Source organism: Homarus americanus, unplaced genomic scaffold (assembly GCF_018991925.1).
Source record: "Homarus americanus isolate GMGI-L3 unplaced genomic scaffold, GMGI_Hamer_2.0 scaffold24694, whole genome shotgun sequence".
NCBI lineage: Eukaryota > Metazoa > Arthropoda > Malacostraca > Decapoda > Nephropidae > Homarus > Homarus americanus.
The window spans coordinates 5,363,523-5,388,676 of record NW_024732780.1 but is presented as its reverse complement, the minus strand read 5'-3'; the positions used below and the strand labels follow the sequence as shown (position 1 = coordinate 5,388,676).

Genomic DNA, 25,154 nt, shown 5'->3' with positions numbered 1-25,154 from the left:
GACGGCAACACTGAGCCACCAACCCTTCCAGGGCAGTTACGTGTGGGAGCCCAGGCCCGTCCACACGAACGAGCAGTGCCCGGCGGGCACGCGCAAAATGCCAGTTATCTGGCAGCGTTGGCGGCAAAACCAACGGAGTGCCCATTCCCCTTCGTTGAGAGAAATCATGGTCCGCCTGCCTGGTGGTTTGCTGCCGGATATGGAGCAACGATTTAAGTACTGCAAATGTGATGTGTATATGTTCCCGACTCGGTCCAGATGTCCAGTGTATAACCAAATAAGCTTATGCAATGTACATTATTGGCGTGACAATAAACGGGAGATTGTTTATGTATTATGTAATGAGGACATTCTGGTGTATTCTTTTCCTGCCGCTCTCCTCACTCTAGTCCCATAGCTTCCTGTCTATGCATATCATAATTCTAACATTATTCAATGAATTTTATGTACTACAAATCTCACCTGCAAGTAATCTTCCTTGAGTACTTCATACATGGCTTGACAAGTTGCAGGTATGAGAGACAAACTTTGTTTTGATATCCTCGTTCTATACTGAAGTGACGTGTAGGTGCACCCAGTTCAAAGATATATGAGCATTGACCTAGACGAGCCTCTGCAGATATACTCTCCCTCATATTGGTATCCTGTTTTTTTTATATATGGTTCCATTTTCGCTAGAAGTTTGTAAAGGTGTTGGGGTCCATTCCTCATGTAATTGGTGAAGTCTTGCTCATGTCCATCTTGCAGTTCACGTAAAATCGTGGCATGACTTCCAATACTTTTCTTCGACCTAACCACTCTGCACCATTCCTTTTCTGCATTTGGTTCTTTTTTGCATATAGGCAATTATTATAGTACACAACGCTATGCTCTTCGCTTTAACTGTCCGGGGATTATTCCTGCGACACACCATGGTGATTGTACCGCACCCGCCACTGCCAACCACCATAGCTACCGGCGCCAGACTATGACTGCCGCCCAGCACCCCCGTGTGCAACAACACACAGGTTTGCCGGTAAACGGGCAAAAGCCCGCCAGGCACTAACTCATCGTGTGGACGGGCCCAATTGTTGAGTGGCCACCTACGTGGGCCCCCGCCACCTATAGAGTCCCTCATATTTGTATCCGTCCTGGAAATGTGTGGACGTACTTTATCCAAGAGTGTGTTGTACATTTCAGGGTCATGCAAATGTATCGTTGCACGTCCTGCGTGTCCTCACGCTGCATGTCAGCAAAGACGGTTATAAATACCACGATTTGTTCTACCCAGTTTTTCACAGGCATAGTCTGTTTTCTTTGTTTTTTCTTCAGTATCATCCCATGGCCAAACACACAACAGTGCAGCCGTCCGTCAAGACTCCGTCTGTCTGGGAGCCATGAACCTCTTGCCCAGCAGTCTACCACACACTGGCCGGTAACGACGGTGTGGCAGTTCAGTGTAAACACACCTTCCACTAAACAGTGGTCAGTACTCTACCCGTCCCCATGCTTCACCATTGATCCGAGGCGTGCGCGACCACCATACGTGGTAACTGATCGTGTAAACGAGCCCTTAGTGTTCACCAGTCAGTTGTTACGCGTGTGGCATCACTGCCACCTATACTCCATCATACACGGTCATACATAAATTGCAATAAATTACTTAAATGTCAAATAAATTTTCTTTGTTTAAAGTTAATGAAACAAAATATTGGCCCGTAATTATATATGACTTATGAATTATTGAACTAACTTTTAGTACTATGATACTTCTCTGTATATATAATTTTAATTAGTAATTTAATGACGTCACAACTCAGTCGAGTGATATAAATAATATAATCATTCATGTATATATTTTACTCTTTTATACTCACATTATTGTAACTTATTTTAATCTTGCAAATGTTTAGCAGGTATCTGACAAAGGTCAACAATAGCATTGATCACTGGGCTGGATTTGACCTTCGATACAAGACAACACCTATCTTAGATAATGGTTGGATAGGTTAGTTCGGTTAAATCACAGAAAATTTAGGTTTGGTCTGCTAAGTTAAGTTAAGTCAAGAGAGACAGTTAGGTTAGGTTATGTTAGGATAGGTTAAGTGAGATTGGCAACGTTAAGCTAAGTTAGTTTAATTTAATAGCTTTGATAGGTCAAAGTGGGAAACTTGGTTAGGTAAAGACAGGTAAGGTTAGGTGCAAGTTAGTTAGGTAAGTTTGGTTTGCTACAGTTAAAAGAGGTCAGATTAGTCTAGGTTAGGTTAAAACAGGTCATGTTAGGTTGTGATTGCTAAAAACAGGTTAGGGTTAGGTTAGATTGGTTGCTTTCAAAACAGGTCAGGTTAGGTTAGATTAAGTTAAAATAAGTCAGGTTAATTTAGGTTAAATTAAAAGAGGTCAGGTTAGGGAAGGTTAAGTTATAAACAAAACCGTCCAAAGACGATTTATAATCATAGAGACGAGTGAGGTTAGAAAGGCAGGTGAGGATAGGTGAGAGTAGGTGAGTGTAGGTGAGGGCAGGTGAGGGCGGGTGAAAGTAGGTGAGGATAGGTGAGAGTAGGTGAGGCAGGTGAATGTAGGTGAGGGCATGTGAGAGTAGGTGAGGCAGGTGAGAGAGGTGAGGGGCAGGTGAGAGTAGGTGAGGGCAGGTGAGAGTAGGTGAGGATAGGTGAGAGTAGGTGAGGGCGGGTGAGAGTAGTGAGGTGCAGGTGAGAGTAGGTGAGGGCAGGTGAGGGCAGGAGTGTAGGTGAGGGTAGGTGAGAGTAGGTGAGGGCGGCTGAGTGTAGGTGAGGGCAGGTGGGGCAGGTGAGGGTAGGTGAGAGTAGGTGAGGGAGGAGGGCAGGTGAGGGCAGGTGAGTGTAGGTGAGGGTAGGTGGGAGTGCAGAGGGCAGGCAGAGCAGGTGAGGTGAGAGCAGGAGGGCGGGGTGAGGGCAGGTGAGTGCAGTGAGGGTAGTGAGAGCAGGTAAAGCAGGTGAGAGCAGGGTGAGGGCAGGTGAGGGTAGGTGAGTGGTAGGTGAGGGTAGGTGAGTGTGAGGAGGGCAAGTGAGAGAGGTGAGGGCAGGTGAGGTAGGTGAGTAAAGGAGGGTAGGTGAGAGTAGGTGGTGATAGGTGAGAGTAGGTGAGGCATGTGAGGTAGGTGAGTGCAGGTGAGGTGTGAGTGTAGGTGAGGCAGTGAGAGTAGGTGAGGCAGGTGACAGCAGGTGAGGGCAGGTTAGAGTAGGTGAGGGCGGGTGGAGGGCAGGAGTGTAGGCAGGAGGGTAGGTGAGAGTAGGAGGGCGGGTGGAGGGTAGGTGAGGTAGGTGGAGGGCAGGAGTAGGTGAGGGTAGGTGAGAGTAGGTGAGGGCGGGTGAGGCAGGTGAGGGGTAGGTGAGAGTAGGTGAGGTAGGTGAGAGCAGGTGAGGGCAGGTGAGTGTAGGTGAGTGATAGGGTGAGAGTAGGTGAGGCAGGTGAGGTAGGTGGAGTGTAGGTGAGGGTAGGAGGGCAGGTGATAGTAGGTGAGGACAGGTGAGAGTAGGAGGGCAGGTGAGGCAGGTGAGGGCAGGTGAGGGTAGAGAGTCGGTGAGGGCGTGGGGTGAGTGTAGGTGAGGGTAGGTGAGAGTAGGTGAGGGCAGGTGAGTAGGTGAGGATAGGTGAGAGGTGAGAGCAGGTGAGGGCAGGTGAGAGTAGGTGAGGGCGGGTGAGTGTAGGTGAGGGCAGGAGGGTAGGTGAGGGCAGGTGAGTGTAGGTGAGGATAGGTGAGAGTAGGTGAGTGTAAGTGAGGGTAGGTGAGAGTAGGTGAGGATAGGTGAGTAGGTGAGGGCAGGAGGAGGTAGGTGAGAGTAGGTGAGAGTAGGTGAGGGCAGGTGAGGACAGGTGAGGACAGGTGAGAATAGTTGAGGACAGGTGAGAGCAGTGAGGGCGGGTGAGAGTAGGCAGAGGCGGGTGAGAGAGGTGAGGCGTGGGGTGAGAGAAGCTGAGGGCGGGTGAGGGCAGGAGCAGGTGAGGGTAGGTGAGTAGGTGAGGGGCAGGTGAGGACAGGTGAGAATAGGTGAGGGCAGGTGAGAGTAGGTGAGGGCGGGTGAGAGTAGGTGAGGGCGGGGAGGGCAGGTGAGTGTAGGTGAGGGTAGGTGAGAGAGAGGGCAGGTGAGACAGGTGAGGCAGGTGAGAATAGGTGAGGACAGGTGGAGAGTAGGCAGGCGGGTGAGGGCAGGTGAGGGTAGGTGAGGGCAGGGGGCAGGTGATAGTAGGTGAGAGTAGGTGGTAGGTGAGGGTGGGTGAGAGAGGTGAGGGCAGGTGAGGGTAGGTGAGAGCAGGTGAGAGTAGGAGAGTAGGTGAGGGCAGGTGAGGACAGGTGAGACAGGTGAGAATAGGTGAGGATTGGGTGTGAGAGTAGGTGAGGGCGGTGGAGAATAGGTTAGAGTAGGTGAGAGTAGGTGAGAGTAGGTGAGGGCTGGGCATTTTTGGTGGGTATAAAATGGCGGTGTTGGCTGGGTAGTACTGCTGGCCCTCGACCGTGTCACATGACATTCCTGGCCTGGTGAGGGGAGCGCCGTGCTGTGCCTCGCTGTGACTAGCTGCTGGTCCTCCCGTGCCGATGGTGCTGTGGTTTTAGTTTTGGGTAATGGCGATTGTGGTAGTGTGGTGATAGAGGTGATAGTAGGTAGGTAGTAGGTGTGGTAGAGGAGATGGTATTAGGAACGATAGTAATGATAAAGGTGGTTGTGGTAGTTATGGTGGTAAGATGTGGCGGTGGTAGTGGTGGTTGTAGTGTTGGTAGTTGTGGTGGTTATGATAGTAAGGGTGGTGATGAAGGTGGTGGCGGTGGTGGTGGCGGTGGTGGTGGTTGTGGTGGTTTGGGCAGTAGTGTTGGTGTTAGTAAGGGTGTTTGTGGTGATAGAGGAAGTGGTTGGTGGTGGCGGTAGTGGTAGTGGTAAGGGTAGTGGTGTTGGTGTTGATAAGAGTGTTTGTGGTTAGTGGTAGTAGTGGTTGTAGTATATCAAGACCCTGCCGGTTCATTTTGAGTTTGGAACACAAAAGGTTTGACCCCCTGGATGGAAAGTATCTACGTGGCAGAGTTTGGGAGTTATGAATCCGTCAGGCAGCACCTGGCAGTGAAGGATAATGCTTGCTTTCAGGAACTGTATTCCAGGAACGAAAATTTCCTCCAGGAGACAATTGATGGGAAGATCGGAGGTGCTGCCGCTTACTGGGCCAAGTACATTAACAATGTTGTGCACCCTTGGGTCTGACGACCTAGGCAACTGTGGCCATGTTAGTACAGTTAGGCTGGTACTTCTGAGTGTGTGATGATGCAGTATGTAACCAATACGATATAGTCTGTATATCGCACATAGTTAATACAAATAAATTAACAGGGATCACCCTCGTAAATTAGTGCTGTTTAGAATTCATGGTCCGGTGTATCATGTTGTATAACACCGTAAGGGTGCAGTAAATTTTTGTTGTTGACTGTATGTCTATGTGACAAAGATAGTTCATTATGCACTGCAGCATGTCGTGAGGAGTAATGACATCGTTAGCTGCAGGCAGACCCTACCAGGAGTCCTTAATGTGTTGTTTGCCTTGAAGAAGCCAGACGCACTTAGGGGAGCATTGTTCCTTTAGAAATTGTACAGCATTGATCCAAAAGCCAAAGAGATTCTGAAAGCAGGTGAATGTTTTGGTTCGAAGAACGAAGAACTATACCAGGTCGACAGTGGATTTGTGTCTTGAGCCTATACCTGTAGTCAGGCAGACTGGTGGTATAATTGTGGTATTAATGATAGAAGCTTGGGTGATTGGAACACTATTAGATAATGTATTTATAAGTATTTTCAGCTACAAGGTCATTACATAATATTTTCCTGAGGACCATGGTAGCCATTTAACAAAATGGCCGCCAGCCTATACGAGAGAGTCTACTTCTATGCTATGGTCTTCCACATCTTGCTGATTTCTTCATATGTTTCTTTAAGGGAAGGCTGCTAGATGTTTCCTAAGCTTCTTTATAATTAGGTTAGGTTAGGTTAGATTAGGTTAGATGGCGAAAGACGGTTTGACAGTTACATTTTTTCTGTTTCCAGATAGTCACTTAAACTGAAAGGCAATCTCCAAAATATATGAAATAGCAGATCTCCAGCAGCCTGGCACATCAGCTGCTACAGAAACTGACAGGGACAAATGTGTGCTTTGTCAAAAGTTGTCCAGTGAAGCACTTATTTGTCCAGCACAATCAAAACGTAACACAGGAGGAGCAGGGTACAAACCATTTGCAGAAAATCTCTTTGGTTTCAAGAAGATAGACTGTTTGCCATTGAGTTTTTTTACCCCGACTGGATGTTGACCAGGGCATTGAGGACACACTTGCAAGCCACAATACCAAATGGCATGATAGTTGTAGACTAGAGTATAAAAATACCAAACTTCATCGAGCAGAAAAGAGAAAAGGCCATTTATAAGGAAGTTCTGATTCTCCCAAGATGAAGAAATTCACCCGTCAGAGTCTAATGAACAGTGCTTGTGAGACAGAATGTGTGCCTCTTTTGTTATCAACCTGCCAAAGATACAAATTCATGGTATCACGCTTCGACATTTGAACTTGATGCCCGAGTCAGAAAATGTGCTTTACAATTACAGGATCAACATCTCCTGGACAAGTTGAGTGCAGGAGATCTCATAGTTCAGAAGGCCAAGGACCTTGTCCAGTGTTTGGTGTCTTTTTAGAACAAAGCCAGATAATACCTTCATTAATCAAGGTATAGCACTAGCTGAGCTTGTCTCTTACATTGAAGATGCTCATACAGACACTAAAGCTGTAAGAGTATTATAACTTGCAGATCTCACTCGAATGTACACCACCAGACTGGAACAGCTAGGAACAAGTATATCCAGGCGTGTGTTTTCAACCGATTTGAAAAATAGGATCCTTACATATTTTCCAGTCCTACAAGCTCATAAAGAAGGGCATGGTGTCTTTCTTGTTTTTAATGAGAATGTTGGACCCGCACTGAGGAAGGCATGTGACCATGATGCTGACAATGATGCCATTCATCTTACACGGACTGCCAGCATTGTTAGAAGAGACAGGTTCAAGATGGAGACCTCATTCACTGTTACCTTCGACAGCCAAGGCCAAGAATAATCAGTTCTAAACTCCCTGGTGGCTTTGGTTTCTATGATCTTGTATGGTCCTAACATGAAAACCCAATCAAGTTACTCACCAGTACCTCAGGGAACAATGACACTGGCACAGTTATTGATGTTCATCTGTTTTGTGCGCTGCCGAGAAGGTAACTCAAGCACTCTCAGAATGGGCAGAAAAGGAAAACACCTCTTTCTGTCTATCTAGGGTTACTGATTCCTACTAAAACTCGCAAGAAGGAATTAGTGGATGCCCTGTTTAAGCTGGGATTATGCATCTCTTATAATAGAGTGCTAGGCTTCTCCACACATTTGGGAAATGACATCTGCCGATATTTTGAGATGGAGAAAGCTGTGTGCCCTCCTAAGCTTAAAGGAGGACTCTTCACTACTGCAGCTATAGATAATATTGACCACAACCCAAGTTAAAATACTGCTCAGGGGTCCTTTCACGGTACTGAGGGTACTGGAGTGCTTTGTTGTGCTCCTCTCTGATCGTGCTAGCAGTGCAGTGGGGATGAACGAGGTCCGTAAGTAGCTGTTTTCTCAAAAAGGCAGATTTATGGATTGCCTTCCCCCAGCACAGGCTGCACTTTTGGAGCATACTAAGAGAGCTGTTTACCAAGCAGGTTATATCTGGGCACAGATGTTGGTAGCTGTTCCCTCGCTTCCATCCCTTGGTGAATGGGTTTGGACGCAAAAAGAAGATGGAGGTTGGGAAGTGAAGTGGACAGCTCTTCCCGATGCTTCTCACGTCTGCCAGGAACTACTTCGTTGTGGCTGCAAGAAAGGATGCAGGGGGCAATGCAAATGAGTGAAGGCTGCTCTACAGTGTACTGCTCTTTGCTGAGATGTCCCAATATTTGATTATTAGCTGATTTATGCCAAATTATTAGTCATTTTGTTATTTTGTGCAGTTAATCTAATAACACAACAGTAATGATTTTTTTCTATCAATTACGCCTTTTCTTGTATGAGTGAGGTAGGAAAGGGTTCGAAAGACTGAGCCGGGTTTAGCTCAAGTAATTTAATGGACAGGTGGCCGGTTTGTCGCACCCGATGATGATAATATGTGATAAAGGCATTCCGGTCGCCTCTGAGGATTCGAACCTATGAGAGATGTCTGTTTCAGTTTAATACTGTTCCAAGTTTATGGTGAATGGTGTTAAAAACAAGTGTTAATGTTATTGACCTTTTGTTGCTTTAGAAAATATTTGCAATTCATAAAGCACAGCAATTTAATTTTACATGATAAAAAACTGACTCATAAGCTCATTCAAGATGTTTATTATTTGTCAAAATAAATAAAATGTAATAATACTGGTTACCTATATTCTGAATCCAAACTGTTAGCAAATCTATGCTAATATGTAGGGAACTGTATTTAATAATAATCGCTATTAAAAATGGCTGTCACAGCACTCACATGACAGGTCTGAGATGGCGCTATAACCCAAAATGCTTACCCTGCCCTCCTCAAAGCATGTGCCAAATTTAATGCTTCCATCATTAAACCCACAATTCCTTGATATATTTCTTCTGTCTGATTGACTACTACGGTGAATCGGGACGCTGCATCTCCAGTGAGAGGCATCGCATCCTTTCAGAACTCATAAAGTGCATTAAGAAGGTGGGCAGTGAACATAACACAGCGAGGCATGACCCTCTCTGAGTTTAGAGAGAATGTTGGCCTCCAGTCTGGGGAACATTCGGCAAAACAAATTCAGTTGTTGAGAATGAGAAAGGACAACAGTGATATCAAGAATCTCATAGAGACAACGAGAAGCGCCTGCAATTCTTTTACGATTCCCTCCAGCTCAGATGAACTCCTATTGCGATGGAGAGTCTTAGAAATTCTACATAGAGGAAAGCAAATGAGAGAGATTTTTGAGGCCGAATGCTCGAGTGAGTCGCGATTCCTAAAAACATACCACGAGTGAAGATGACGAATTTTGCAGCAGAAAATGCTAATCCTTCTCGAATGACTAAGGGTGAAAAATGCAGGTGAGGAGGGAGGGGGTGTTATTGGCGAGATTGTCACCATCGCAACAAAAACAAGCAAGATCATGAACCTCCGTCACTTGCTAACGTACCCAATTACTGTTGCACTTTTGTCGCAAGCATAGACTGACGGCACACCCTTGAAAACTGACAAAACCGCATAAACCAAGGTGTTGGAGAGTCGTCAAACTGAAACCCTAAACAGCGATAATCTCCTAAACATCAAAGCGACAGACGTGAGCTGTGGAATCGTCCTACATAAGACCGTCCTATAGTACAACAAAGTTTTATATGGGACACTGGTACAAGATGTATTGATCAAGGCCTGTTCGTTTAGTGGGGTGGAAGTCCATATCGTCCTTGACCAGAACAAGTCTCCTTCTATCAAAGACTACGAGAGAGCTTCGAGGAGCCACTCATTAAAAATTTGTCATCACAGTTCCTGATCAAACCCAACGCAAAAGAGGGGCCCAGCTTCTGAAAAACGCTACGCTCAGGGAAAAGTTTTCCCGTTTTGTGATTAGTGAAAGCATTAAACGCTGGTATGAATTTGTTATCGGGTGGAAAACAGCATACATTTTACACGGGAAAAATGCTTAAACTCAAGAATAATGAAAATGACTTATTTCAAATTGCAAAACCTGTTCATCTATAAGCCCAACAGGAAGAAACAGACACCATTGTTACCTGCCATGTGTCCCATATTCCAAAAGGGAATATAGTTGTCAGCTCATCGGACACAGATGTATCTGTGGTCCTCTTGGTTTGTTGGGATGATCTGAATTGGGAGGACAGTTTATCTTAGACTTTGGATCCGGTAACCATCGTAGGTTTGAAGACGTGTTTAATTGGTTGAAGGGTTGGAAGAAAACGTGATGGTCTAACGGATGACCTGCTTGGTTTTTATGCCCTAACTGGGTGCGACTTCACTTCCGCTTTCTCCCAAAAAGGGAAGGTGAAGCCTTTCGGTCGGTTAGAAGAGGACTTCAATGTCATCAAGTATCTTTGGACTTTAGCATCAAAAGAGGTAGGCATTGAGGGAAGCACAGGGTTTATCTGCTCTATGTATGGGTACTCAGACAACAACGTCAATGAATGCCGGTCCAAAACTTTCCTGAAATTGTGCGGCTGCGGCGGAGGGAAGACAGAAGCGACATTCAACAATTTGAAAACAAAAATTATCCGAGTTTCCCTTCTCCCCTGTGAGAACTTGAGAAGACCAGTTTACTCCACATCAAATATGCAAACTACGTTGCCAGAGAGCGGACAGACACACTCCACCTGGTGACTGGTTGGCAACCACCAGTAGACCTCAACCTCAGTGTTTTCCTGGCAGCCTCGTTCCAAAGTCCCTCTCTGCACTGAATTGTAACACAGATCTGGTAACTCCCTCAAGTATTTTTTGGATGAAGAGGATCTGTCAGATCATGCCTGGAGTGAAGACAGCGACAATGACGATGAGTAGCCTCATACAGTCACCAAGAGAAGGGATGTTTTTTGTTCTAAATTGTATGATTTTTAAAGTAATTTTATTTCAAAGTAAAATTGTGAGCAGAGTGAAGGGGATTTGGCCAAATATGTGGATGGGTATTTATATTTTAGACCTGGAGAAAATGGATTTATTATGTTTTCAGTGGCTCTTCTGCTGTCCAACTTTTAGATAGGGTGGAATCAAAGGCATTTCGTCTTATTAATTCCCCTCCTTTAGTTAACAATATTTCTTCCCTTTCTCTTCGCCACAATTTTGCTTCACTCTCTCTCTTTTACAGGTACTTTAACGGGCAATGTTCGGTGGGCTTGTAACACACCTTCTTGCCCGCGGTGCCCACCATTTCTCTGTGGATGTCGGTCACACGAGAATAACCCGTTATAGCACATCCTTCTTTCCTCACACAGCCAAACTGTGGAATGCTCTGCCTTCTTCTGTATTTCCACACTCATACAATCTGTCTCACTTAAAAAAGCTGGTTTTCCGGCATCTTCGCGGTGTAGATTAACATAACCTTTTCCTTTTCTCGCTCTAATTTATTTTTATTCTTATTTTTTCACCATAATCTCCGGTAAGTAACCAGTGTGAAGGTATCGAACTCTACGGTAAGAAACACAATATATTATAATCTTTATTTCATATAATCCACACTTAGACTTTACAATAGAAAATCCATGACACACCAGCATACCACCGCTATTAACACCACTATTACCACCACTACTACTATCACCACTCCTATTACCACCCACTACTATTACCACCACCACCACCCCCATTACCACCACCACCACCCCCATTACCATCACCACCACCACCACCACTGTTACCACCACAAATACTACCACCACCCCTATTACCACCACTACTATACCAGGCCACCACCTCTGCCATAACCATTACTACCACTACCCCTACTACAACCACCTTCACCCCACAATTACCACTCCGACTACCGTCCTTACCACCACCATCACCCGTACCTTGCTGGAGAGGCTCCACCACTACCCCAACTCCCATCCCCTTGCTCGCCCCCCCCCCTTCCCCTACATGCTCATTCACTCGATGACCAATTTTGGCAAGACAGGTAAAATAGGTTACGTTTTCAAGGTTCCTGCGACATGTTTTGGACAGAGGAAGTGGGGGGATTGTGTGTGTGTGTGTGTGTGTGTGTGCCTGTGAGGAGTGAGACTTGTCAGTATACAGTTTCACTAAATATTAATTTGCTTGTAGTTATTTAGAGTCCCGTTCATATATCAGTAAGATGCCTGAGACTGTCGAAAATTATTAGTCCAACAGAACGGTCACTTCTGCCATAAAAGGAGTGGATAATAATACCCAAAATTGGTGTATATGTACAGTGTAATATTTACAAGTTTAAATACTGTACAGTTAATGAGACTGGCCCCGTGATCTATTACTGACAGAGTTCTCGGTGTGGGTCGCGCTAGAAACTGAGGCAGGCTGTGTGTTAGGAGTGCCCGTATTGAGGTGGTCCAGGTGTAGATCTTTACACAAAGGGGTCCAGTTCAAGACTACTAAAGGGCTTGGCTTTGCCCCGCCCGCCCGTAGAGAGTAATTCCTTCACTCGCCACCAGAACGATATATGAGTCAAGCTTCTAGAAGGTTCTCGAAGGAGGACGTAATGGAATGCCAAGCAGAACAACAGTCAGCGGTGTTTACATAACATGTATAAACAACCGGCTGGAAAATGATCCCTTTAACCCATGAATTACTCTTAACAGGCGGTGCCATTTTCTATATATTACTTAGCTATCTAACATACTTGAGGCATTGCAAGTGTGAAGCAAAGTATCCAATTACCACAAATGAACAATCTATTCAGTGTTTAAAGAAATACTTACTACTGAGAGAGAGTTGCATCATACTGCGACACTCGGACTGGACAAAACATCAGCGGGATGTTAAATAAGGCTATAACCTATGAACAACCTTTATCATCTACAGGTCATTGAATAATGAATATTCATAATTATACATCCATGGTTGTAAGTTATTAGTTACTTACTCTAAATTATACAGTATGTAAATTATACTGGTTACATGTGTGTGTGTGTGTGTGTGTGTTCTGTATGAGTGTCTGTTTATGTGTGTGTGTATGTGCGTGAGTATGTGTGTACGTATGTGTGTACTTGTGTGTGTGTGTGTGTGTGTGTTCTGTATGAGTGTCTGTTTATGTGTGTGTGTATGTGCGTGAGTATGTGTGTACGTATGTGTGTACTTGTGTGTGTGTGTGTGTGTGTGTGTAGGTGTAAATAATAATAATAAATAAATAATAATTAACGGTTTATTGAAAAAGTTCTGAAAAAGTTCTGCAGCCCGAAGGCTGAAAATATACATTGGACATAAATGACTTATTACATACATTGACATTGGTGGTTTAACAAAAGCCTTCATTAGAGAAAGGTAAAGGAACATAGTAAACATACAGATTAATGTTTATAGTGGAGGTCACGTGTGTGTGTGTGTGTGTGTGCACAGGGTAGTGTAATACGTCTAGTGTGGCAGCATTATGTCAGTGTTTAGGGCACCTTTTTGTAGCCCCCTCCCCATGTGGGGTAGGCAGAATGGCTCCTCGAAAGGGCTGCTCAGTCGCACAGACAAAACTGGATTGCACTACTGCCTATATCCCAGTGCATAAACGACCATCTTCTTTATGCTGCCCATGTGCAGAGTTGTGACTAGTGACTTCCAGCAGTCATCTCTGCCTGTCCCTGTCGCCACTTTCATCTCGCTTTCAACTACCGCGACTGGCTAGCCCTCATGACAAACAGAGAAACAACTTGCATAAGTCCTCCTCTGCCAGCACACAGCCTCTTCACCATCAAGACTCCTGCTGTGCCTCCTTATGGCAACACGCAGTAACTGGGTGCCTCGGAGGGCCAGGGTAAACGAGCTGGGGATCTCCGAGCAGCAGTGAGTCCCAGAGGGACGGCGCACAGGCCTACTGGTATGTGGAAACATCCAGGAGCCTACCAACCACTGACCCACTGCCTTGCTGATTAACCTTGGTAGGTATAAGGCTACGGGAGTGAACCCCCGAACGAAAAATCTGAGGTGGAGGCCCGCATCAGGCAGACATGCTTACAGAGCTGCAACAAGACCCCAACGGCGGTATAGGTGGAAGAGGTGACGACCATAGGAACCCAACAACTACACCAGTGGACGAGGGAAATGTATGATGTTCAGGCTAATGAGGCGAAACCCAGCAAACAAGGCTATCGGCAGTCCATTGCAACTTTCCCTCCCCCCAGTCGTTGCAACAATTGCACCACTGGATCAGGAGAAATGAGGGCCAAGATGTGTGGTTGCAGCTTGCGCTCCTGCCTCACCAAATAAATCAACTCATGAGCAGCCATCATCCAGCTCATCATACTTCTTATCATCAAAATCCTTATATCCCGAAAAGTCCTATGGCGAAAGACGAGTGGCGACGGAGACAGGCAGAGATGATAGTCGGGAGTCTCTAATCACAGCTCTGCACGTGGGTGGCATATATAATAATAATAATAATAATAATAATAATAATAATAATAAACGGTTTACTAATAGCGTTGCAGCCTGTGGCTGAAAATATACAGACTTACATTTGATTTAGACGTAATGATATAATATGCGTTGAATACATTTACAGGGCTGTACAGTACATAATTCAGGAGTTGTTTATTATTTTAACAATAGATGGGAGGGTGCTATTCTTATATCTATCGGTGCGGGCTCTTATGGGCTGAATTTTGTTGTAGTGGCAGACTGCGCCAGGTGGGTGGGGGGCTGCCGGTGGCAGGAGGTGGCGATGATGAGGGTGGTGCATTAGTTCACTGCCAAACCTTGCCAGTGCTTGGTGGTGGAGGTCACTGAGGGATGGTATTTCCAGGGTGGAAAGAGCTTTGATGTAGCCGGAGTATTCTGTGCCGAGCATGATTCTGCAGGCCCTTTTCTGTACCTTCTCTAGCCGACATTGTTGGGTGGAGTTGAAAGAAGACGACCAGGCTGGTGACGCATACATTAGTTTGGGAGAATAAAGGCGTTGTAGATAGTCCTCAGCTCTGTCGTGGGTGTCCCAAGTGACCTAAGTCGTCATAGCATGTAGAGTCGGTACGAGGCTGCCTTGACTGTGTTATTTACATGGGCCTTCCAGTACAGTTTGTTGTCTATAGTTACACCCAGGAGTTTGGCAGACTGCACTAACTGGAGAGGGTGGGCACCCACTGTGACTGCTGGAGCTTGCACTGGAGTGGTGGCGGTATTGATGTGCTTGACTATGGTTTTGGTGTGGTTGATGGTGACCTTGTTCTCCGTCGTCCATACCTGTAGCCTGTCCAGGGTGCCTTGTAGCAATGAGTAGTCTGGTGTGGTGTTGTACACTGTAACCCCCACAGTGCAGTCATCCACGTACTTCCACCTGTGAGGAGTGTCCGATAGAGCGTCGTTGATCAGGATGAGGAAGCACAGTGGTCCCATCTTGGTCCCCTGGGGAACACCGCAGGTGAGGTGTTGGAATGTGGAGACCGAGCCCTGATACCTCACTGCCTGACGACGTCCACTCAAGAAATCAGTGAGCCATGAGACCAGGTTGGTGGGCAGCCCTAGTGCAAGTGGCCTTGTTGGTAACAGTGCAGTGATCAACAAGGTCAAAGGCCTTCCTGAAGTCAACAAGGGCAACGGCCAGTGATGTCTTACGTTTCTGCAGGTTTTTGTGCAGAAAATCCAGAAAGCTCACTAAGGAGTGTGATATAGTGGAGGTCCTCATATTCCCAAATTGCTGTGGATCAATTGACTGATAGATTCTAGCAAATGCCCACTCAAAAACAAAGTCTTCACAGAGTAGACTGGGTATGGGGGTAATGGCAACTGGCCTGAGGTCGTTAGGGGACTGTGGGGTGGTGACCTTGGGGATGGGGTTGACAAATGCGGTTTTCCATTCATAAGGGCATTTGCTTTGTCTGAGGGATGTATTAATAATAGAACAGAGGGGGGTGGCAAGTTCGACTGCAAACTCCTTGTATATTTTGATTGGGAAGTCAATTGGGATCGTGGAGCATTTGGATTTAAATTTCAGGAGTTTGTTGGCGATTTCAAATGGTTGAACACTGGGAGGGGGGGGGGAGGGGGAAGGTAAGTAAGCCGGGAGGAGAGTGAGGTCAAGACTGGGTAAGGTATGACATATGGTAGCAAAATGGTTATTAATTATCTCAGCTGCCTCCTCACTAGGTAAATGTGAGATGAAAGGAAGTGTGGGAGACTGACGGTTGAGACCACAGAGATCTTTTACCTTGGAGTATCACTGACCGATGCCGACTTCCTTGAGGCTGTGCACTTTCCTGGGATAATATGTCTTCTTGGCCGACTTGATTACCCTGATGACAAGGTTACGTAGACTTTTGTACAGGCGGTTGTTGGTGTAGTATGCCTTGTTGCGCTGGTCGTTTATGCACTGGGACTTAGACAGCAGTGCATTACGGTCCTGTCAGTGCGAGTGAGCAGCCCATTCAAGGAGCCACTCTGTTCACCCCACAGGGGGAGGGAGCTAGAAAAGGTGCTCTAAACATGGCCTCTTATGGTCACTGCATGAAATGTCAGGACCCTTCTGGATACTAGCACAAATGAACGTCCAGAAAGAAGAACCGCCCTTGTAGCATAAGAGCTGGCTAGGTATAACTTCGACAAAGCAGCTATTAGTGAGTCCCGGCTTGCAGACGAGGGTTGACTTACGACTTACAGAACGGGGGTCTAGCTATACCTTCTTCTCGAAGTGTGAGCCTGCTGTGGAGAGAAACAGCATTCATTGAGTTGACTTTGCCATCTGCCAATGCATCCTACAAAGGCTAACTGAAATCCCTGTTGGGATCAACGAGCGCCTCATGACGCTCAGAGTCCCACTTAATAACTCATGTCATGCCTTCTTCATAAATGCATACGCCCCAACACTGGATGCAGAGGATGACATCAAGGAGGCTTTTTATGCCGACCTTGACAGAGTCTAACCTCTGCCCCTAGAGAAAATAAGGTCATGCTTCTAAGTGAATCCAATGCCAGAGTTGGCATAGATGCTGACATTTGGCAAGGAATCATAGGGAGAAATGGACTAGGCAAGTGTAATCCCATCGGCCTACTCCTCCTCAGCAAGTGTGCGGCACACAACCTCAATATCACCAAAACCTCGTTTAGGCAAACTGACAAGTTCAAGGGTTCGTGGCAACACCGACAATCGAAACACTGGAATCTCATTGAATACATCATTATCAGAGAAACAAATCGCCGAGATGTCTTCATCACCTGAGCCATGCGTAGCTCAGCCCACTGCGACACTGATCATTGGCTCGTCAGGGCCAAGCTCTCACTTCACGTTTCCCCAAAATGGCGAGGGCAACAAACCTCTTAAACAGGTTATAACACTCCTCTTCTGTAGGATCCAGCGTTAGCACATGCTTTTAGAGAGCAGGTCGAACATGGGCTGAAGCTCAAACCAACAACGAACAACCCAAATCCTAGTGCTGAATGGGGTATTCTAGACACTATCTTGACAAAAACCTGCAGAGAGACCCTCAGCCTGATGGAGAGAATACACCAGTACTGGTTTGATGAAAATGATCTGGAAATCAATGTAATCGTCCCATGATAAACGTGCTGCCTTAATTAACTGGAAGAACAACCCTCAGTCTCAGACCAAAGTTGATACCTTCCGCAAGAAGAAATTGGCGCCCCAGCGCAAACTTTGCAATCAAAAGAAAGACTGGTTTAAAAATAAAGCATGTGAAATGCAAAAACTTGCAGATCAATACAAGATTATCGGATTTTTCAATTCCACTAAAACATTTTGTGGGCCAATCACTCATGGCGCAGCTCCCCTCCACTCCTCCGATGGTAACTCCCTAAATAAAGACAAATAACTCATCCTTCAGTTCTGGAAAAAAGAGCAGTACCATTTCCTGCTCAATTGGAACACTGATGTGGATGTCTCGACTACCCAGCAGGTCCCTTATCATCCAAAGCTTACCCACCCCAGCTATCCTCCATCCCTAGATGAGGTAGCTACTGCCCTCAAACAGATGAAGAATAACAAAGCCTCAGGGCCTGATGGAATCCCAACCGAGGTATAAAAAGCAGGAGGACCTCTGCTTACTAACTGACTTCACTCTCTCCTCGAGAATATATGGGAAAAGGAGAAAATTCCCCAAGCTCATAAAGATGCCTTCATCGTCAATATTTATAAGAACAGGGGTGACCAGTTAGACTGTGGCAACTACGGCAGGATCTTGCTGCTGTCCGTAGCTGGCGAGCTTATTGCCCGGGTCCTCCTAAACAGACTTCTTTCAGAGGGCAAAAACTTCCTCTTAAAATCTCGATGTGGCTTTAGAACATCACGTGGCACCATTGACATGATCTTTGCTGCCCGCCAGATACAGGAAAAGTGCGGAGAACAGCGTCATGAGCTATACATGGCCTTCATGGGCTTAACCAAGGCCTTTGTCTCAGTCAACAGAGAAGTCCATTGGCGGACCCTCAGCCGTTTTGGCTGCCCACCAAAATTTACCTCCAAGATGGCATGAACGGCATTGTCCTGCACAATGGCACCCAATCTGAGTTTTCCCTATCCAAACAGGGGTAAAACAAGGATGTGTACTGGCACCAACTCTCTTTTCCATTTTCTTGGCTGCCTTCCTAACTCGTGCCAGTGCTAATTTAGCCAGTAGGGTGGACATCCAGTACCGGATGAAGGGTCTTTTCAGCATAAGACGACTCCAGGCAGGAACAAATGTGTTTACAGCTACGATTACTGAACTTCAGTATGCAGACAATCTCACCCGTGTCGCTCACACTGAACGTGACCTACAGGAGATCCTAAACACCTACGTAGATGCGTATGCACACTTCGGCCTTGAGGTGAGTCTACGTATGACTTAGATTCTCTTTCAGCTTCCCCCTGGTTCAGCCACACTTCTACCATCCATCCAGCTTAACGGTACTACCCTCTCTCATGTGCCCCACTTCCAGTACCTTGGCTCCCACCTGTCCACCACCACTGTCATTGATGAAGAAATTTATCATGGGATCAGACAGATGTGCATATCAAGCCTTTGGCAAACTCCGTACCCGTCTTCAACTGTAGGGAGCTGAAATTATCTGTAAAGTTGCACGTATATCGAGCAGTGGTCCTCCCCACCCTCCTATATAGCAGGGAAATATGGGTCATATACAGGAGGTACCTCAAGGCACTGGAAAACTTTCACCAACGTAGTCTACGTTCCATCCTACGAATTCGCTGGGAAGACAGGAGAACAAATGCCAGTAATTTCACTGACAACAACTGTAGGAGCATCTAGGCTATCATTATCTATAAACAACTACGTTGGACTGGCAATGTTATCCGCATAGACGACAGTTAGACTGCCAAAGCAGCTACTTTACAGTCACCTAAAGAATAGTAAACGTAACGCTGGCGGGCAACTGAAAAGGTATAAAGATTGTCTTAAGACAAAACTGAAAAAGTACCAAATTGACCCCTTCACCTGGGAGACTATTATTCCACACCATAACGCTTGGAAGAGCACCTCACGAGAAGGTATCAATACTTTCGAGTTAGCCTGACTGCATACCAAGGCACTAGATGTATCCCTCTACACGTGCAACATATGTGTACGAATCTGCTGTCCCGTATCGGCCTCTCTAGTCTCCTCAGAGCTCACCAACGAAGGTGACATCCTTAATAACTCATATCATAATATAATAGCTGGTTAATCGTCATACTCGATTCCGAGTGACAGCAAAGTAGTAGTAGTAGTGTGTGTGCATACGTGTGTGTGTGTGTGTGTGTGTGTGTGTGTGTTTGTGTGTGTGTGTGTATAATAATAATGATAGCAATAATAATAATAATAATAATAATAATAATAATAATAATAATAATAATAATAATAATAATAATAATAATAATAATAATTAACGGTGTATTGAAAGAACAAGGGAGCCAAAAGGCTGAACATATAGTTACATAATTGGCGAATGGATCACTTGATTGTGAAATAATATACAAGAAACATAAGTCATACAAATATGATATATAAGAACAAGGTTAGGAGAAGGGTATACTCCAAGTCATTTCAACATACTGTAGTAACGGTTCAAAAAGGTAATTTTGGTTGTGAGTGAACACACTGGTTGACTACGAGTTGTTGATTTTTACACTGGTTAGGAGTGGGCTGTTCTTATAGCGATCAGCACGTGCTCGTATGCACTGGATGCAGTTTTGGTATAGAACAGCAATTCTTGGACGAGGGATCTCGGGTCGAAGCAGGAGTTGGTGTCTAGGATGATGCAGAAGCTTGTCCCCAATTTTGAAGATGAACAGAGAGAGCCGAGAGGGTTAGTGTGTTGAGCGCTTCTAGATATGTGGAGTAGGAGGGTGAGAGAATAATCTTACATGCCCTCTTCTGCACTTTTTCTACGTGTTTCAGTTGTGTGGCATTTAAGGAGGAAGACCAGGCAGGGGAAGCATAAGTGAGCTTGGGAAGTATGAATGTTGAGGAAGCAGCGAGATGCTCAGGTGCGGGAACTCTGAGGGACTTGAGACGGCGGAGAAGGTGGAGACGAAAACTGGAGGATTTGACAGTTGTACTGACGTGTGTTTTCCAATTTAGTTTGTAATCTATACTGACGCTGAGTAGTTTGGTGGAGTCTACAACCTGGAGTGTGATAGACCCAAAGTAATGGCAGGAGGTGGGACAAGGTCAGAGGAGAGGTTGATGTGCATAACCATGGTCTAGGTATGGTTGGTGGTGTCATGGTTGTTGGTGACCCAATTTTGGAGACTGTTCAATCTATTCTGGAGGACGGTGTAGTAGGGAGCCGAGTTGTTCACACTGATCCCAATGGTAGCGTCGTCGACATATTTCCAGCGGGTGGTAGTTTCTCTTAGAGCATCATTGATGAGCATGTGGAAGCAGATCTGTCCCAGGTGAGCGACTGAACGGTGGAGACAGCCCCTCGGAAGCGTCGGTCATTGAGGAAGTCTGTAAGCCACGGTATAAGACTTCTTCGGAACCCGAGGTCGATGGCTTATTTATGATTAAATTGTGGTCGACTAGGTCGAATGCATTGGTGAAGTCGATGAAGGCGACAACCACAGACGTCTTTCGTTTTACCAGATGGCGATATATGTAGTCAAGAAAGCTGACAAGACAGTGCATGGTGGAAGAAGTTTTCATTTGTCAAATTGATGAGCAACTATGGCACCTGCAATATCAGCATAAGCCCAGTCAAAAACAAAACTTTCGCAGATTAAGCTGGATTTTGGGTGATAGCAATGGGTCGCGTTTGTGTGTAATAATAATAATAATAATAATAATAATAATAATAATAATAATAATAATTAACAGTTTATTAAGATAACATGGCAGCCCAAAGGCTGAAAATATACAATGAACAGAGATGATAAGTAACATATGGTGAAATCGGGGAGTGGGTCACTTGAATGACAAAATCTTTCAATACGTAAACATAAGAAACAGAGTCAACATATAGATTTACTTTAGATCTGGTACTGTGGGAGCTGGTCTGTAGACATTCTTGTGACCTGATGTCAGCGCCAACAAAGTCCTTCCCACTGTCTTGATGGCGTTGTACTTGACTGCTAAGCCACTACCTCACGACAGCTACAGATGTACCACGTGGTCCGGGTAGGTCCTCCAGCTCTCACACGGTGTTGGAGATGGTTCTTGTTCCTCATATGATGTAGTTAGGAATTCATGGTTCCTCACCTGGGTGGAGTAGGGAGTCCTCATTTCTCTCCTGGTGTTGTTTGGAGTGTTTCTTGGCTTCTTATCCAGTGTTGGGGGTGGCGAGTGTACCGCGGGCTGGGTGTGTCAGGTCAACATTGGCGGCTAAGTCTTGATTGTCTCTCTAACAGTTGTTTCTTCCTTTCGAGTTGAAAATGTCACTTTCGTATATCAGTTGTGGGTTAATCTTCAATCTTTGCACTGTACTGTTGGTGGGAGGATGTTCATAAATCCAGATGGGGAGGAGGAGATGGGAAAAGGGAAGGCCTGACAAACCAGACTGCCAGCTGTCTCCATGGTCAAGAGGCCATGGAGGCTGAAGGAAGTAATAATAATAATAATAATAATAATAATAATAATAATTAACGGTTTATTGAAAAAGTTCTGCAGCCCGAAGGCTGAAAATATACATTGGACATAAATGACTTATTACATACATTGGTGGTTTAACAAAAGCCTTCATTAGAGAAAGGTAAAGGAACATACAGTGAACATTCAGATTAATGTAGGTGTTGAACAGCAAACACGTAGTGTAGTAACTCTCTCCCAGATGGTGGTAGGAGGGACCTGATGTGGTGTAGTAATTCCCTCACAGATGGTGTTATGAGGGGCCTCACGTGTAGTAATTCCCCCACAGATGGTGTTATGAGGGGCCTCACGTGGTGTAGTAGTTCCCTCATAGATGGTGTTACGAGGGGTCTCACGTGGTGTAGTAACTCCCTCACAGATGGTGTTATGAGGGGCATCACGTGGTGTACGAATTCCCTCACAGATGGTGTTATGAGGGACCTGACGTGGTGTAGTAATTCCCTCACAGATGGTGTTATGAGGGGCCTGACGTGGTGTAGTAATTCCCTCACAGATGGTGTTATGAGGGACCTGACGTGGTGTAGTAATTCCCTCACAGATGGTGTTATGAGGGGCATCACGTGGTGTAGTAATTCCCTCACAGATGGTGTTATGAGGGACTTGACGTGGTGTAGTAATTCCCTCACAGATGGTGTTATATGAGTGAGGTGTGGCCCCAGGCCTTCCTATCGTAGACGGATTAACACATCGCCGGTTGTTGGGTCTCACGGGCCGTTATCACTGGGTACCTGGGACCTCACTGTGTGAAGGTTAACTTGAATACGACTTTTACTGTTGAGTTGTTCTCACTGACTCAAGCACTGTTCACCAATGTTCACCTCTGTTTAACACTGGTTCCATTCCTTTCCCAAATGAAATTGTAATTTCTGGAGAGAACCTGTTGATACTCCGGTGGGGAGAAGTGGTTCAGGGGAGGGGGTTGGTATGGGCCAACTTAACAGTTGACCTGGCTGCTCCGAGAGGAGCGCCAGGTACGTCTTGACCCTTCGATGGTCAAGGATGTAGTGTGTGTGTGCGTGTGTGTGTGTGTCTCAGTCTTTCCCTCACATCTTTTTAACAACATACTTTGGTGTTTCCAGTTCGTCATGGGTAGGTGTCATAAGCAGTGTCATCTGTCCGGTTTCATAGTCGTATCATAAGCAGATATCATGTAAAGTGACGTGTTTGTCATGAGAAGGGTCCAAGGTGTAACATATTTATCTTTCACGGGCAGGTAGGTGTCATGTGTGGTTGTCATTTAATAACGAAGTTTTATTATTATTATTATTATTATTATTTCTTCACAATGACCTTTCTCATAAAACATTATTTTAATAACACTATTTATAGTGAAGCCAACATGTCCGCACCATCTTTTGGCAAAATACTGAACTGAAAAGAAATTCAACCAATGGGCAAAATACTGAACTGAAAAGAAATTCAACCAATGGGAAAGCGATGCGGGAATATTCAACCACTGGAAGAACAGCTTTGTCTATAAGAGAAAGTTGTGGTGTTGACCCAGCAAGATAACGTCATCAACGGCAGGAACCCGCAGATAAATAATTACGCAACTCAGTTAAGCTTGTCTGAAGATACAGTCATACTGGAAGGCCAGAGATACAACCTGTAACTACTATGACTTGTTGTTCTTATTGGTTGGGTGTTCTGGCGCTGTTGTGTGATTGGCTGAATGTCCTGACCCTGTTGTGTGATTCGTTAATGGTGTGGAAAGTTCAGTATTTTGTCAACAGTTGGCGGAGTTATGTAATCACCGAGGCTCGCCTGTTGTTGTTAACACTAATTATTACATCTGTTTGTGTATCATTATTTCTATTATTATTATTATTATTATTATTATTATTAGGTGTAGTAGTAGTAGTAGTAGTAGTAGTAGTAGTAGTAATTATCCTTATTACTCAGTTTGCCATTAATGCTGTCTTAGTTATTATGCTCATCATTAGTATAATTAATTTTAATTTTAGTGCAATTACCATTATTACTATCTTCAAATATCTAATAAATAATATTCTTCCCAGTAGTATTTTTGTAGCATTATTATCGTTAGTAGTGTTATCATTAGTATTTGTATTATTTATACTACGTCTACTAACTTTATATGTATTAGTGTTAACATTTAGCTTCTTTTTTTAATTCTCATTACTATTATTATTTTGCCTTACAGCCATACTGAAGCAGTCACATGGGCGCGGTAGGTAGATTGAAGAAATTACCTTACGATTCTCAGGTGATTTTATCCTAAGTTTCTTTTGCTACCTTGTGATTTATTAAAGTATTTTTGGAGAAAGTGTCTTACGATTCGAAGCTGATTTTGTCATAGTGATTGGATAAATTACCTTACGATTTTGAGGTAATTATAAGTAAATTGATTTTCCTAAGTTTTTACCTTACACGGAAAAAAATAATGTCTCAGGGTAAAATCTGACACCATTTTTCTTAAAGGTGATTGATAATTGAATTTTTGTTTTGTAGTTGAGGGGTAAACATTTTATTGATGGTACGAGAGAGAGAGAGAGAGAGAGAGAGAGAGAGAGAGAGAGAGAGAGAGAGAGAGAGAGAGAGAGAGAGAGAGAGAGAGAGACATAATGTAACAGTTAAAGAGAACTTAAAAACGAGAGAAAAGGGTTAGGTAAAATGGACCCTGCGAGAAAGCAAAATCTGCGAGTCTTGCAACCGGTTCCTGGAGTGTGCAAAATACAGTACATATAAATAGTTATACGCACACATATAGCAACATTATGTACATATATCCTTTAAACTAAGAGGGTTTAAACAACGCGGCCCTCGCCTCTCTGCAGATTGCACTACGGGTTGCATGGGGAGCAAGGGAGCTTGTGTACTACTACTAGTAGCAGGGGTCACTATGTTCGGTAACAGGAGAAAACGGCCCAAACCAGAACGGCCCCACTCTAACCAAAACTGCCCACCGTGTGACCAAAACGGCCTAACTCAAACCTAACCTAACCTAACTTAACCAAAACTGAGCATGATAGCAGCCATGTTGACAGTCTGAGTTGGCTTGGTAACTAACCAGAAGTGGCAACTGGTTGTTTGGTCCAATGTTTACATCGCTTACATTTGACTGTTGCCACTTCTGGTTAGTTACCCAGCCAGCGTTTCACTCTGACCCGCTTCCGTTCGTCAGTCAATCATAGCAGCTCAGACTGTCAACATGGCTGCTATCTTGCTCAGTTTTGGTTAGGTTAGGTTAGAGTTAGGCCGTTTTGGTCACACGGTGGGGCCGTTTTGGTTACAGGGTGGGGCCGTTTTGGTTACAGGGTGGGGACGTTTTGGTTACAGGGTGGGGCCGTTTTGGTTACAGGGTGGGGACGTTTTGGTTACGGGGCGGAGCCGTTTTGGTTACAGGGCGGGGCCGTTTTGGTTACAGGGTGGGGACGTTT

General features: G+C 45.0%; 1 long non-coding RNA gene across 2 annotated transcripts in view; it reads left to right on the top strand.

The window, feature by feature from the left end:
- LOC121868985 overlaps positions 1–23,946 on the top strand; it is a 46,724-nt gene extending 22,778 nt beyond the window's left edge. For both annotated transcript variants that reach the window (XR_006089487.1, XR_006089486.1), the window contains exon 3: positions 23,918–23,946. This is a non-coding gene — a long non-coding RNA (uncharacterized LOC121868985). The remainder of the gene's footprint in view (positions 1–23,917) is intronic.
- Positions 23,947–25,154: the final 1,208 nt, after the last annotated feature.